This window comes from Hyla sarda, chromosome 5 (assembly GCF_029499605.1).
Source record: "Hyla sarda isolate aHylSar1 chromosome 5, aHylSar1.hap1, whole genome shotgun sequence".
In the NCBI taxonomy this organism is placed as follows: Eukaryota; Metazoa; Chordata; class Amphibia; order Anura; family Hylidae; genus Hyla; species Hyla sarda.
This window is the reverse complement of record NC_079193.1, coordinates 219,998,593-220,013,368: the sequence shown is the minus strand read 5'-3', so window position 1 is coordinate 220,013,368 and position 14,776 is coordinate 219,998,593. Positions and strand designations below refer to the sequence as shown.

The 14,776-nt window shown below is 43.6% G+C and overlaps 1 protein-coding gene across 9 annotated transcripts in view; it reads left to right on the top strand.

The window, feature by feature from the left end:
* The first annotated feature begins 2,546 nt into the window (after positions 1–2,546).
* Positions 2,547–14,776, top strand: part of MAK (male germ cell associated kinase) — a 69,948-nt gene continuing 57,718 nt past the window's right edge. For 7 of the 9 annotated variants that reach the window (XM_056521149.1, XM_056521151.1, XM_056521150.1 and 4 more), the window contains exon 1: positions 2,547–2,831. The gene's annotated coding sequence lies outside the window, so the exon portion shown is untranslated. Of the gene's footprint in view, positions 2,832–11,058; positions 11,112–14,776 lie in introns of all 9 variants that reach the window. The other 2 variants (XM_056521145.1, XM_056521153.1) reach the window with 2 other exon arrangements.

Below are 14,776 nucleotides of genomic sequence, written 5' to 3'. Positions count from 1 at the left end.
GGGCCGTAAATGCTCACTGTACCCTTATAACATTACGTTTGGGGAGTAGTTTCCAAAATGGGGTCACGTGTGGGGGGGTCCATTGTTCTGGCACCATGGGGGCTTTGTAAATGCACATGGCCTTCAATTACAGACATTCTTTCTCCAAAAGCCCAGTTCTGAGCATTGTAGTGAGCCGCAGAGCACTTTACATCCACATCCATTGGGGTATTTCCATACTCAGAAGAAATTGGGTTACAAATTTTGGGGGGCTTTTTGGGATAACACCAGTATTTTAGTGACAATTTTTTTTTTTCATGTTTACGTCCAACTTAAAAATTCACCTGTGGGGTGTTGAAGGGGTACTCCGCACCTCTAGACATCTTATCACCTATCCAAAGGACCCCCTGGGGACCCCCGGGATCTCAGCTGCAGCACCCACCTGTAGGGCTTCCACCTCACACCGGCAACGCTGGAGGCTTCGGATCCCGACCACAATGGCGGACGAGCGTGACGTCACAACTCTGCCCCGTGTGATGTCACGCCCCGCCCCCTCAATGCAAGTCTATGGGAGGGGGCGTGACGGACCTCCCATAGACTTGCATTGAGGGGCAGGGCGTGACGTCACACGAGGCGGAGTCGTGACGTCACGCTCTTCCGCCATTGTGGTCGGGATCCGAAGCCACAAGCAATGCCAGTGTGAGGTGGAAGTGGTACAGGTGGATGCTGCAGCCGAGATTCCGGGGGTTCCCAGCAGCGGGACCCCGGCGATCTGATTTTTTTAATGTCAGAACCGCTGTAACAATCAGCCACCCCTGTGCAAAACCCCTCAAATGTACATAGTGCGCTCTCACTCCTTGTTGTGCGACCGCAGAGCATTTTACGTCCACATATGGGGCATTTCCGTACTCGGGAGAAATTGTGGAGGTCTTTTTTTCATTTTACCTCTTGTGAAAATGAAAAGTATGGGGCAACACCAGCATGTTAGTGTAAAAAATGTAATTTTTTTTTACAATAACATGCTGGAGTAGACCCCAACTTTACCTTTTCTTAAGGGGTGAAAGGAGAAAAAGACACCCAAAATTATCTCTCCCAAGTACAGAAATACCCCATATGTGTCCCTAAACTTTTGCCTTGAAATACGACAGGGCTCCAAAGTGAGAGAGCGCCATGCGCATTTGAGGCCTAAATTAGGGATTTGCATAAGGACGGAGCCGGATGCAAGAATTAGACTTGCCTCCGATACCAAAATTACCCTACGGCAGTGTTTCCCAAACAAGGTGCCTCCAGCTGTTGCAAAACTCCCAGCATGCCTGGACAGTCAATGGCTGTCCGGCAATACTGCGAGTTGTTGTTTTGCAACAGCTGGAGGCTCCATTTTGGCAACAGTGCTGTACCATAAATTTTTCATTTTTATTTGGGGGGGGACGGGACGAGAGGTAACTGTGTAGGGGTATATGTATATGCAGTGTTTTACTGTTTATTTTGTGTTAGTGTAGTGAAGTGTTTTTAGGGTACATTCACATGGGCGGGGGTTTACAGCGAGTTTCCTGCTGGGAGTTTGAGCTACAGAAGCGAGAAACTCACTATAAACCCCCGCCCATGTGTACATTCACATGGGGGGGGTGGGGCAAACATCCAGCTGTCGCAAAACAACTCTCAGCATGCCCTTTTGCTGTCCGTGCATGCTGGGGGTTATGCAGCAGCTGGAGGAACACTGGTTACAAAACACTAGGAGTTTGTTACTTATCTCAGTGTTTCACAATCAGTGTGCCTCCAGCTGTTGCAAAACTACAACTCGGAGCATGTACATTGTGCATGCTGGGAGTTGTAGTTTGCAACAGCTGGAGGAACTGGGAGTTGTAGTTTGCAACAGCTGGAGGCACACTGGTTGTGAAACACTGAGTTAGGTAACAGACAATGTTTCCCAACCAGTGTGCCTACAGTTGTTGCAAAACTACAACTCCCAGCATGCCCAGACAACCGAAGAGCATGTTGGGAGTTGTAGTTATGCAACAACTGGAGGAGAACAGTTTGGAGACCACTTTATAGTGGTGTCCAATTTGTAGCCCTCCAGATGTTGTAAAACTTCAACTCCAAGCATGTCCAGACATGCTGTGAGTTGTAGTTTTGCAACATCTGAAGGGCTACAGTTTGGACAACACTGTACAGGAGTCTCCAAACTGTTAGCACTCCAGATGTTGCAAAACTACAGCTCCCAGCATGCCGAGACTGCCCAGGCATGCTGCTGGGAGTTGTAGTTTTGCAACATCTGAAAGGCCACATGTTACAGAAGTACAACTCCCAGCATTCCTGGACTGTCAAGGCATGCTGAGAGTTGTAGTTTTGCAACATCTAGAAGAGCACAGATTGGAGACCACTGCACAGTGGTCTCCAAACTGTGGCCCTCCAGATGTTGCAAAACTACAACTCCCAGCATGCCCAGACAGCCAAAGGCTGTGGTGCTGTTACCTATTCCTGGTTACACCACAGCCCAGGAAACCTATGCAGACACGTGCTTCTCTCTTCTGCTCCGCCCTCACAAGAGGTTGGTCACATGTGTATGACGTCATCACAGGTCCTTTAGCCTACGAGGAAAAAACATCTACCGTAGTCACAGTGTTATCATCTGCCGAAGACTCAGCAACACTCCCCTCTGGAAACAGCACTGCTGCCAGTCACCGGCGGTTGTCCTGCTCCCTGCCATATTTGGAGCTGTGAACGGACGTCACTCCGTCCCGCCCACATAGCGCTTGCTGTTACCTGGGAGACGAGTCTCACACACTGTCAGTAACCGGGGAACAGAGGGGTGAATCACGTGATTCCAGAACCGAAACCCCCGAATACAACAGGTGAGAATGAGCGAATACTCCGTACGTTGTCTGGTGGGCTTCTCTGAACTACAGCTTCTGTGCACACTGTGTGGAAAGCTCTAGCGCCTCTACCTGTGAGGAACGCCATGTATATAGGTGCCCGTATTGTGTTATGCGCTATAATTGAACTGAGTTGTTATATTTGAGGCAAGTAGCAGCATTTATTAAGTAGGAGTAGAACTACAAGTTCCTGCATGACCAGTGGGATTGTTACTAGTAGAATGTATTGGAAAATCATACCTCAGCAGCTAGCAGATGGGAGGACAGTTATTCATACATGAACAACGGGGGAGATTTATCAAACTGTTTAGACCAGTGGTCCCCAAACCGTGGCCCTCCAGATGTTGCAAAACTACAATTCCCAGCATGCCTGGACAGCCAACGGCTGTCCATGCATGCTGGGAGTTGTAGTTTTGCAACATCTGAAGGGCCACGGTTTGGGGACCACTGGTTTAGGCTGCATTCACATCTCGTTTTTGCAATACGGGTCCTGTATCCCGTTTCTATACAAAAAAAAGTATGTCTCCAAACCGGACCGAAACGTATGCAACCGTATATGCCGCCTCACGTTTTTAAACCGTATACGGTTTGAAAACGAATGTCCGTTTGCATACGTTTTAATACGTTTTCCTTGAAAAAAAATGGATACGGTTTTATGTTTGTCAACATTTTAAATAAAGTTCTTTTTTTTTTTTTTTATTGGATTTCCCCAAAAAATTAATAAAATAAAAACTGTATTGTGCAAACCGGATGTAACCGTATGCATATACGGTTCAATACGGTTGCCATAGAACTCCATTTTAAAATAACCGTATACAGGTTGGATACGTTTTTTCAACCGGACTTCAAACCGTAGTAGACTACGGTTTTGTGTGCGGAAAAAAAAAACCCGCATGCAACCGTAAACGAAGCAAAACGTACGCAACCGGATGCTCCGGTTGTCATATGGATGTCAATGTAATGTCTATGCATACGGTTTGGAATACGGCTCAATATGTTTTGCTGAAACCGGATACGACAACCGTATTGCAAATACGAGATGTGAATGCAGCATTAGGCTGTCAATATTTGTCTCTCAGACGTTTTAGTTGAGACTTTTTCTTTAGAGCCTTTCTCCTCAGAAATGGTATAGTGGTCTACAATAGAGGATGAAATGCAGTGGTCAGGAATGTATCAACTGCGACATTTATGGGAAAGTCTCAAAAAAGTCTCCTCAACAGAAAATACGCTGAAATGTCAGATCTGGCATAAATCCAATCTAAAGCCTTTTAGCAATTTTTTGGGACACACAAGACGACACAGTGGAGTTTACGTTTAAAATGAATTTTAGCTTGAATCTGATGGGTAATCTAGTCTGACAATATATAAAAAATAATATAGTTTAATCCCAATGATCCCTAATTTTAAATTTTTTGGTGATTTTTGTTATCTTCGTAGATGTCTTATGATTTTGTGTTTTGGTTTTCTATATTTTAGTGCTCCAATTTTACTTTTGCAGCTGATTCGAAGAATGCATATGCATTTATGCCATGCGCATGGTACAATATTTCTCACGTGTAGTGGAAGAGTGGTGCAGTTTCCCATGGCAACCAATCAGATTCTGCAGAGGTGTGAATGGGAGTGTGGACTCGCATAGAAGTGTATTGGGCTTTCATTTGAGGAGGAATTCCTCAAGCGGGATTCCACTTGAGGAAATTCTGCCGAGTGAATAGGGCCTAAGGGTCTATTCACACGGGTGGAATTTCTGCACCAATTCCGCTTCCTTGGGTGCTTTCTGGTTTGGGCGGATTTTGCGTGGAATTGGTGCAGAAATTTTGCATGCAGAAATTCAGAAGTGTGGAATCCCATAGAAGTCTATTGGGCTTTTATTTAAGGCAGAATTCCGCAAGCGGAAATTCCGCCCGTGTGAATAGACCCAAAGGGTCTATTCACACGGCAGAATTTCCGCTTGCGGAATTCCATCTCAAATTAAAGCCCATAGACTTTTATGGGATTCCATAGGTTGAATGGGAGTGCGGAATCCCATAGAAGTTTATGGGCTTTATTTGAGGCAGAATTTCCGCCGGGAGTTTCCACACTCCCGTTGACACTTCCGCTAGCGAAATTCTGTCAACGGGAGTGCAGAAACCCATAGAAGTGTAAGGGGTTTTCATTTCAGGCGAAATTCTGCCATGTGAATAGACCCTAATGCAGTGATTCGTAACCTTGTTGGAGGTACTGAACCCCACCAGTTTCATATGCGCATTCACCGAACTCCTCTTAATTGGACAAATAAAATATGATTTTTTTCAAATTCAAAACATAGGAGGTATATATTTAAGTATATATTTATACATAGGTGCTCAAAATGAACAAAACCATTAAGAACAAAGAACAAAACTATGAAAACGGGATTTTCACACAAAAACATAATGAATATTCCAGGGGTGTGGAAATTTTATAAAAAACTACTTGTCCACGGGACTAAAATGGAGCAAAATCTACTTGTCCCTCATGACGATCCACTTGTCCGGGCCAATTTTCGCTTTTACGCTCTGATTTCTTCCTCCTCGCCCTATAATAGCCATAAATACCTACTATAATGATACCTTTTAATTTTTCAATAACGTATTCTCTGAACCAAAAAATATATATATATATTTAGGGAAGTGAAATTGAAATAGTAAAAGATAATTTTGCAGATTTGGTGTTTTTCTTTTCTGCGCCATTTACTTTGTGGTTGAGGTAACATGTTAGTTTTTTACTTTAGGCCGCCTGATTACAGCAATCCCAGATTTATATTGTTTTCGTCATGTTTTACTAATTCTGAACTTTTTCTAATTTTTTTAATTGCCATTTTTTAACCCCTGTAGCTTTATTTTTTTTTCCGCATTCCAGGCTGTATGAGGGCTCATTTTTTGCGCCATAATCTGTTTTTTGTATCGGTACCATTTTGGTATTGATTTGACTTTTTAATCGCTTTTTAACTTTTTTTTTCTGGGATATTATAAAAATTGCAAATCTGTGGTTTGGTATTTTTATTACATTTACCGTACGGGATACATAATGTTATATTTTAATAGGTTGCACAATTACACACGAAGCGATACCAAATATGTTTATTTTTATTATGTTTGCATGTTTTTATATAGGAAAAGGGGGTGATTTGAACTTTTAACATGGAAGGGGTTAATGCAGCGGTCTTCAAACTGTGGCCCTCCAGATGTTGCAAAACTACAACTCCCAGCATGCCCGGACAGCCAACGGCTGTCCGGGCATGCTGGGAATTGTAGTTTTGTAACATCTGGAGGGGCACAGTTTGAAGACCACTGGGTGTCTTTCAAACTTTTATTAAAACTTTTTTTTTTCTTTTACACTTTATTAGACTTATGAGGAATCATTAGATTCCTCAGACAGATGAATAGATTCTATTGAACTCTATTAATCTGTGAGCTCTGTGATCCATTGATAGAGCCTGGTCCAGCCAGGATCTATCAATGACAGAGCCGGGACAGGAGGAAGCAGAGGTAAGTTCTCCGGCTACCTCCATAGTGGATCGCCCCCCTGCAATCGCGCTGCGGGGGGGGAGGGGTGATCCACCCCCCTAGCCCACCAGGGAGCATTCACATGTCCCTTTAGACCAGTGGTTCTCAACCTTTTCGGTGACCGTACCCCCCAAGGCCTAAAAGTATGTCCACGGGTACCCCCTCACCCGGAACTTGCGAGCGAGTGGTACCCGCAGACAAAAGGCGTGTTCTTACCTTTATACTAATGCATCCCTTCTCCATCTTAATCCCCTTGTGCTATTATTCCCCCTCCGTCTTACTACCCCTGTCCCACAATTCCCACCTCCCTCTGATTCCCTTTTACCATTATTCCCCCTCCATCTTTATCCCCTTGTGCCATTATTATCCAATATGGAACACAGGGATTAAGATGGAGGGGGGAATAATGATACAGGGGGATTAATATGGAGGGGGGGGGGGTTGATAATTCCCCCCTCCCTCTGATCCCCTTTTGCCATATCGGATAATAATAGCACAAGGGGATTAAGATGGAGGGGGGGGGGGATAATCAACCCCCCCTCCTCCATATTAATCCCCTTGTGTCATTATTCCCCCCTCCCTCTGATCCCCTTTTGTCATTTTCCCCCCTCCATATTAATCCCCTTGTGCCATTATTATCGCATATGGCAAAAGGGGGATCAGAGGAAGGGGGGAATGGTGCAAGGGGATTAAGATGGAAGGGGAGAGGGGAGTAATAAAGCACAAGACTTAAAATTTCAATGCCTTGTGCTTTATTACCCCCCCCCCGCCATTATCCCTCTCCCCCTCCATCTTAATGCCTTGTGCTCCGTCCCGCGATCTAAAGGGTTAATAGCCAGCCGCGGCGATCGCCGCATGCTGGCTATTAGCGGCGGCCCCCGGCTACTGAGAACAGCCGGGGGCTGCAGAGTATGGAGCGGGCAGGAATCCCGAGCCCGCTCCATACATACTGCAGAGCGCCGCATACAGTCTGCCCGTGCAGACGTGCCTCCTCCCCTCAGCTCTCCGAAGCTACAGCTGGGGGGAGTGAAGGCAGAGGACGCAGGTCTGCACGGGGAGCAAGAAGCCACGCCCCCTCATCTACCCCCGCACGTCTGCAGAGCAGGGGAGAGAGAGACATACACAGCTTCTCATCTCCCCTACTCTGCTTCGGATCTGCAGTCTGTATGGAGCGGGCTCCCGACTCCTGCCCGCTCCATACAGACTGCAGATCCGCCGCACTTGTCAGGTCGGGCCCTGCTTGCCCGAAGCAAGTTCACCTGCCCGGCGCCCAAAACTGCTAGTCCGGGGCGTCGGGCGATAGAAATTCCACATCCCTGATATTCACTGCTAATCAGTGTGACTTCTGCTGTTGTCTTTCAGAGACCAGTTCAGAAATGCGCGGCTTTACCTTGGCAAGTGCCACTCTCATGTCATTTTCGCAACAAAGTCTGTTCCTTTTCTTTCTTTTTATGTCCAACATCCTGGAAAAGGATTGCTCGCAAAGATATATTGTAACAAACGGTATGAAAATCTCCAGAGCTTTCTTAGCAATAATAGGGTATGTTACCATTTGTTGACACCAAAACGTTAGGAGCAGGCAGTGTTCACCCACACATTAGGCCCTAATGCAGGGTTCCTCAAACTTTTTAAACAGGGGGCGAGTTCACGGTCCCTCAGACCGTTGGAGGGCCGGACTATAGTTTAAAAAAAAGAACAAATTCCTATGCTCACTTATATCTTATTAGTGGACTACCCCTTTAAGAATGCAGCACAGCTCCCCCCACATTAGGTAGGCAACACAGTTCCCCCCCACATTAGGTTGGCAGCATAGTTCCCCCCCCCACATTAGCTTGGCAGTATAGACCCCCCCCACATTAGGTTGTAGTTCCCCCACATTAGGCTGGCAGAATGTTCCCCCACATTAGGTGCAATATAGTCCCCCACATTAAGCTGGCAGTATGTTCCCCCACATTAGGTGCAATATAGTCCCCCACATTAGGTTGGCAGTATGTCCCCCCCACTTTAGGTGCAATATAGTCCCCCACATTAGGTTGGCAGTATAGTTCTCCACATTAGGCCGGCAGTATGTTCCCCCACATTAGGTTGGCAGTATAGTTCCCCCACATTAGGCTGGCAGTATGTTCCCCCACATTAGGTTGGCAGTATAGTTCTCCACATTAGGCCGGCAGTATGTTCCCCCACATTAGGTTGGCAGTATGTTCCCCCACATTAGGGGCAATATAGTCCCCCACATTACGTTGGCAATATAGTCCCCCACATTACGTTGGCAGTATAGTCCCCCACATTAGGTAGGCAGTATAGTCCCCCCACGTGACGTCCCTGGCTTAGCAGAGGCATCCCTGTGTTCCGAAAGCATCTTCCGGAACACAGGGATGTCCCGAGGCAAAAACACCCGGCGGGCCTCCCCGCCAAACCCCGGAGACTGCCTCACCGAACCCCTAGGGTTCGATCGAACCCCGGTTCAGAACCACTGCCCTAATGGTTCTTTGCCTTTTTAGGTGTCATGCTCCATCAGATGCTGTATTCACATATAGGGGAGGGAACAGCACCCAGCAGAGCCTGTATGGCAGCGCCCTACACCTTCTGGACCGAACATAAAATGTATCACAAAATGAGTCTATTATATGATCTTTACTGATCTATAGACATGACCACTGCTACCATACAGTACATTATATTGGATATTATGCAGATCTAGAGGAGCGGGACTGGAATATTCATATCATCAGCCTGAACAGCATTGATGTAATCGTTTCTCATCACAACAGGAAATCAGGCACAAAAAAGCAGAAATGTTACATTAGAATGAATTACCATAGATTGTAATAACAGTGCAGACGAGTGATACATGTGCACCTATTGTTTCTGTTTAGTGGGAATAGATGGCATATCCATTATTATTTGTCTGTTAGTTAACTAAAACGAAAACTCTTTTCCCATAGCAACCAATCAGAGCTGAGCTTTCATTTCTTAAATTGCTTTGATAAAATGAAACCTGTCCTTTGATGGGTTGCTAGGGGCAACAAACACAGTTTTACTGTTTAATAGCTTTGTTTATGAGGCCCATTAAGTATAAATGGTAGTAAATTTATTTGGACATAGGAGGCCCCACCCCTTCGTGTACAATTCAGAAAACATGTTTGAAAAGTAGTAAGAGTGGTGCAAGACAAAGTGCAAAACAAATCTGTAATATAGGCTGCCAAAATAGTGATCTAAATGGACGCATGAAAAAGGTCCTTGAATGTGATCATTCCCTGATTTTTCAGATTGAAAAGTGTTTGGCCAAAAATATTCTGGCAGGAAATTCTGAGGGCGCCTGGTACCAACTAAGTCAGTCGGCACTATGTACACACGGACATTGCTGTCCCCATAGACGGCAAAGTATTACATGTGGATTTCGCTGAAAGAATGATCTCGGTCATACATTCAGCAATTTTCACGTGGAATACATTGCTGTCTGTGGGGACGGCAATATCTACGCGGACCTAGTGCTGACTGATTCAGATCTACCACTGAAATTATGTAATGTGGACTGTGCAGCGGAATCCCACTGACACCAATGGGATTCTGCCGTACAGGAAATACTAGCCGTAATTTGTTATTCGGAATTACCCTAGGAAATTCTACAGGCTGAACCTAGCATTAGACTAAGGCTACGCAACTATTTTCGCTGTGACGCGGTTGCACATCAAAAGATTGCCATATGACTCTCCCTGCATCATGCCACACCTCACCCAATGTAAGCGCATGAGGTTGTAGTCTTCATGTAACCCTAGCCTAATTTCATATTACTAGAAAGAGGAAAATCGGGTTTTGTATGGTTTTTACTACTTGGTTGTAGTGTGTTTGAAAAGTAAGTTTTTATTAAAAGTCTACTTTCTTCTCTTCCATTAATAACAGGCTTTTTGGGGAAGATTTTACAGGACCTGAGCTGAGATAATGAAACCAATAAGATTGCTTCTTTTATTTTTAGAAGCCATTTATAAAAATGAAAGATGTGTTATGATTGGTTGCTATGGGCAACTGGTCAGCTTTTCCTCTGCATAAGTTTTGATAAGTCTCCCCATTTATGTATATAAATAGGCAGAAGTCAAGAGCTGTGTGCAGTATCAGCGAACTAAAAAGATACAGTATATACATCATGTATACTTTTGTTTCCATAACCAACAATATAAGCCCCAGCACCATAACCTATATTTAAAAAGATATTCTTGATGTGTCTAAGCAAATATTGAGTCTATAGAAACCAATGGGATACATCCCTATATATATTTTTTTTAATTATAGAAAAAGTGTTTTGACATATGGGTTCTTATAAGAAAACAAGTACCATTTTTTGTCACACATATGCCATATATGTGATAAAAAAGAAGTCCTGTCAAAGGAGTGTCTGTAGTGTCTGAGGCAGTTTCCCAACCAGGATTCCTCCAGCTGTTGCAAAACTACAACTCCCAGCATGCCTAGATAACCTTTGGCTGTCCGAGCATACTCTCAGTTGTAGTTTTGCAACAACTCACTGGAAACTGTTTGGGAAACCCTAGTCTGAGGTGTCCAAGACATAAGTCACTGCAGGGGATTCATCTATGAATCAATTGTTCAGTTACCCATGGCAGCCAATCTGATTCTGCCTCTTTTTGTGGCATTTAAAAAAAATAAATTCCACTTTTCCTTCTTTCCAGTTTTGACATATGCTTTTGTCTGGACACCCACTGCTTAGCTGAGTCTAGTAAAGGTATGAGTTTTCCTATAAATAAACCTAAATGAATCAGATCCTGGCGACAGCAGGTTGTTAAGCTGATCATAGATGGCTGGAAGCATCACCAGCTGTCAGTAAGACTTGTGCCCGCCTCTGACACCTGCTGCCAGCTGGCAAGAGTGTGGGAGATTGTTCACTCATCACTTGTTCGTTACTTTATACTGTCATTTTTTTTCTTCGTAAATTGACGAGTTTCTCCCTATTATACCTCATTTCGAAAAAATAAAAAAGAAATCTGCCTTTCTATTGCTTAAAAGGATACTCCGGTGAAAAAAAATTGTAAATTACTTCTATTTAAAAATATTAAGCCTTCCAGTACTTATCAGCTGCTGTATACTACAGAAGTTGTATAGTTATTTTCTGTCTCACCACAGTGCTCTCTGCTGACACCTCTGTCCTTGTGAGGAACTGTCCAGAGCAGGAGCAAATCCCCATAGCAAACTTCTTCTGCTCTGGACAGTTCCTGACACGGACAAAAAATCTGCAAAATATTTTATTTTACGCACTGATCTTAATCCCAAAATAAAAACAAAAAACTGACAAAAATCAGCACTTAAAAGAAAACACACCTCCAAATTTCTCTGCTGTGTGATCCTGGCCTAACAATCTAATGCTTTTGGAGACTGTGAGGCCGTGTCCCTGGAATGTCCCCGAAAAAATTCTGCCGCAAAATTTATCGCCCATTAGCTTTAACCCCTTAAGGACTCAGGGTTTTTCCGTTTTTGCACTTTCGTTTTTTCCTCCTTACCTTTTAAAAATCATATCCCTTTCAATTTTCCACCTAAAAATCCATATTATGGCTTATTTTTTGCGTCGCCAATTCTACTTTGCAGTGACATTAGTCATTTTACCCAAAAATGCACGGCGAAACGGAAAAAAAAATCATTGTGCGACAAAATCGAAGAAAAAATTCCATTTTGTAACTTTTGGGGGCTTCCGTTTCTACGCAGTGCATATTTCGGTAAAAATGACACCTTATCATTATTCTGTAGGTCCATACGGTTAAAATGATACCCTACTTATATAGGTTTGATTTTGTCATACTTCTGGAAAAAATCATAACTACAACTTTTTTATTTTTATAACTTTTTTATTTTTCCACGTACAGGGTGGTATGAGGACTCATTTTTTGCGCCGTGATCTGAAGTTTTTATCCGTATGATTTTTGTTTTGATCGGACTTTTTGATCACTTTTTATTCATTTTTTAATGGTATAAAAAGTGACCAAAAATGCGCTTTTTTTGACTTTGGAATTTTTTTGCACGTACGCCATTGACCGTACGGTTTAATTAACGATATATTTTTATAGTTCGGACATTTACGCACGCGGCGATACCACATATGTTTATTTTTTATTTTTTTTACACTGTTTTATTTTTTTTATGGGAAAAGGGGGGTGATTCAAACTTTTATTAGTGAAGGGGTTAAATGACCTTTATTAACACTTTTTAAAAAAAATTTTTTTGCAGTGTTATAGGTCCCATAGGGACCTATAACACTGCACACACTGATCTTTTACACAGATCACAGGCGTGTATTAACACGCCTGTGATCAGTGTTATCGGCGCTTGACTGCTCCTGCCTGGATCTCAGGCACGGAGCAGTCATTCGCCGATCGAACACCGAGGAGGCAGGTAAGGGCCCTCCCGGTGTCCTGCCAGCTGTTCGGGACACCGCGATTTCACGGCGGCGGTCCCGAACAGCCCGACTGAGCAGCCGGGTCACTTTCGCTTTAGAAGCGGCAGTCAGCTTTGACCGCCGCTTCTAAAGGGTTAATACCACACATCGCCGCGATCGGCGATGTGTGGTATTAGCCGCGGGTCCCGGCCGTTGATGAGCGCCGGGACCGATGCGGCGCGATCCCGCTTCATATCGCGGGAGCCGGCGCAGGACGTAAATATACGTCCTGCGTCGTTAAAGGGGTACTCCGGTGGAAATTTTTTTTTTTTCTTTTTTAATTCAACTGGTGCCAGAAAGTTAAACATATTTGTAAATTACTTCTATTAAAAAATCTTAATCCTTCCTGTATTTATTAGCTGCTGAATACTACAGAGGAAATTATTTTCTTTTTGGAATGCTCTCTGATGACATCACGAACACACTGCTCTCTGCTGACGTTATTATAATAATAATAAGTCTTTATTTATTGTTGTCCTTAGTGGGATTTGAACCCAAGGCCCCAGCACTGCAAGGCAGCAGTGCTAACGACTAAGCCACCATGTTGCCCTTAGCATACATCTGCTATGCACGGTTGCTAAAATGGACAGAGATGTCAGCAGAGAGCACTGTGGTCGTGATGTCATCAGTGTTCCAAAAAGAAAGGAATTTCCTCTGTAGCATTCAGCAGCTAATAAGTACTGGAAGGATTAAGATTTTTTAATAGAAGTAATTTACAAATATGTTTAACTTTCTGGCAGCAGTTGATTTAAAAAAGAAGAAAAAAATGGTTTTCCACCGGAGTACCCCTTTAACCCCTTAAGGACGCAGGACGTAAATGTACGTCCTGGTGAGGTGGTACTTAACGCACCAGGACGTACATTTACGTCCTAAGCATAACCGCGGGCATCGGAGCGATGCCCGTGTCATGCGCGGCTGATCCCGGCTGCTAATCGCAGCCAGGGACCCGCCGGCAATGGCCGACGCCCGCGATCTCGCGGGCGTCCGCCATTAACCCCTCAGGTGCCGGGATCAATACAGATCCCGGCATCTGCGGGAGTTCGCGATTAAAATGAACGATCGGATCGCCCGCAGCGCTGCTGCGGGGATCCGATCATTCATAAAGCCGCACGGAGGTCCCCTCTCCTTCCTCCGTGCGGCTCCCGGCGTCTCCTGCTCTGGTCTGTGATCGAGCAGACCAGAGCAGAAGATGACCGATAATACTGATCTGTTCTATGTCCTATACATAGAACAGATCAGTATTAGCAATCATGGTATTGCTATGAATAGTCCCCTATGGGGACTATTCAAGTGTAAAAAAAAATGTAAAAAAATGTAAAAGTAAAAGTAAAAAAAAAGTGAAAAATCCCCTCCCCCAATAAAAAAGTAAAACGTCCGTTTTTTCCTATTTTACCCCCAAAAAGCGTAAAAAACATTTTTTATAGACATATTTGGTATCGCCGCGTGCGTAAATGTCCGAACTATTAAAATAAAATGTTAATGATCCCGTACGGTGAACGGCGTGAACGAAAAAATTTTTAAAAAGTCCAAAATTCCTACTTTTTTAATACATTTTATTAAAAAAAAAATTATAAAAAATGTATTAAAAGTTTTTTATATACAAATGTGGTATCAAAAAAAAGTACAGATCATGGCGCATAAAATGAGCCCCCATACCGCCACTTATACGGAAAAATAAAAAAGTTATAGGTCATCAAAATAAAGGGATTATAAACGTACTAATTTGGTTAAAAAGTTTGTGATTTTTTTTAAGCGCAACAATAATATAAAAGTATATAATAATGGGTATCATTTTAATCGTATTGACCCTCAGAATAAAGAACACATGTCATTTTTACCAGAAATTGTACGGCGTGAAAACAAAACCTTCCAAAATTAGCAAAATTGCGTTTTTCGTTTTAATTTCCCCACAAAAATAGTGTTTTTTGGTTGCGCCATACATTTCATGATATAATGAGTGATGT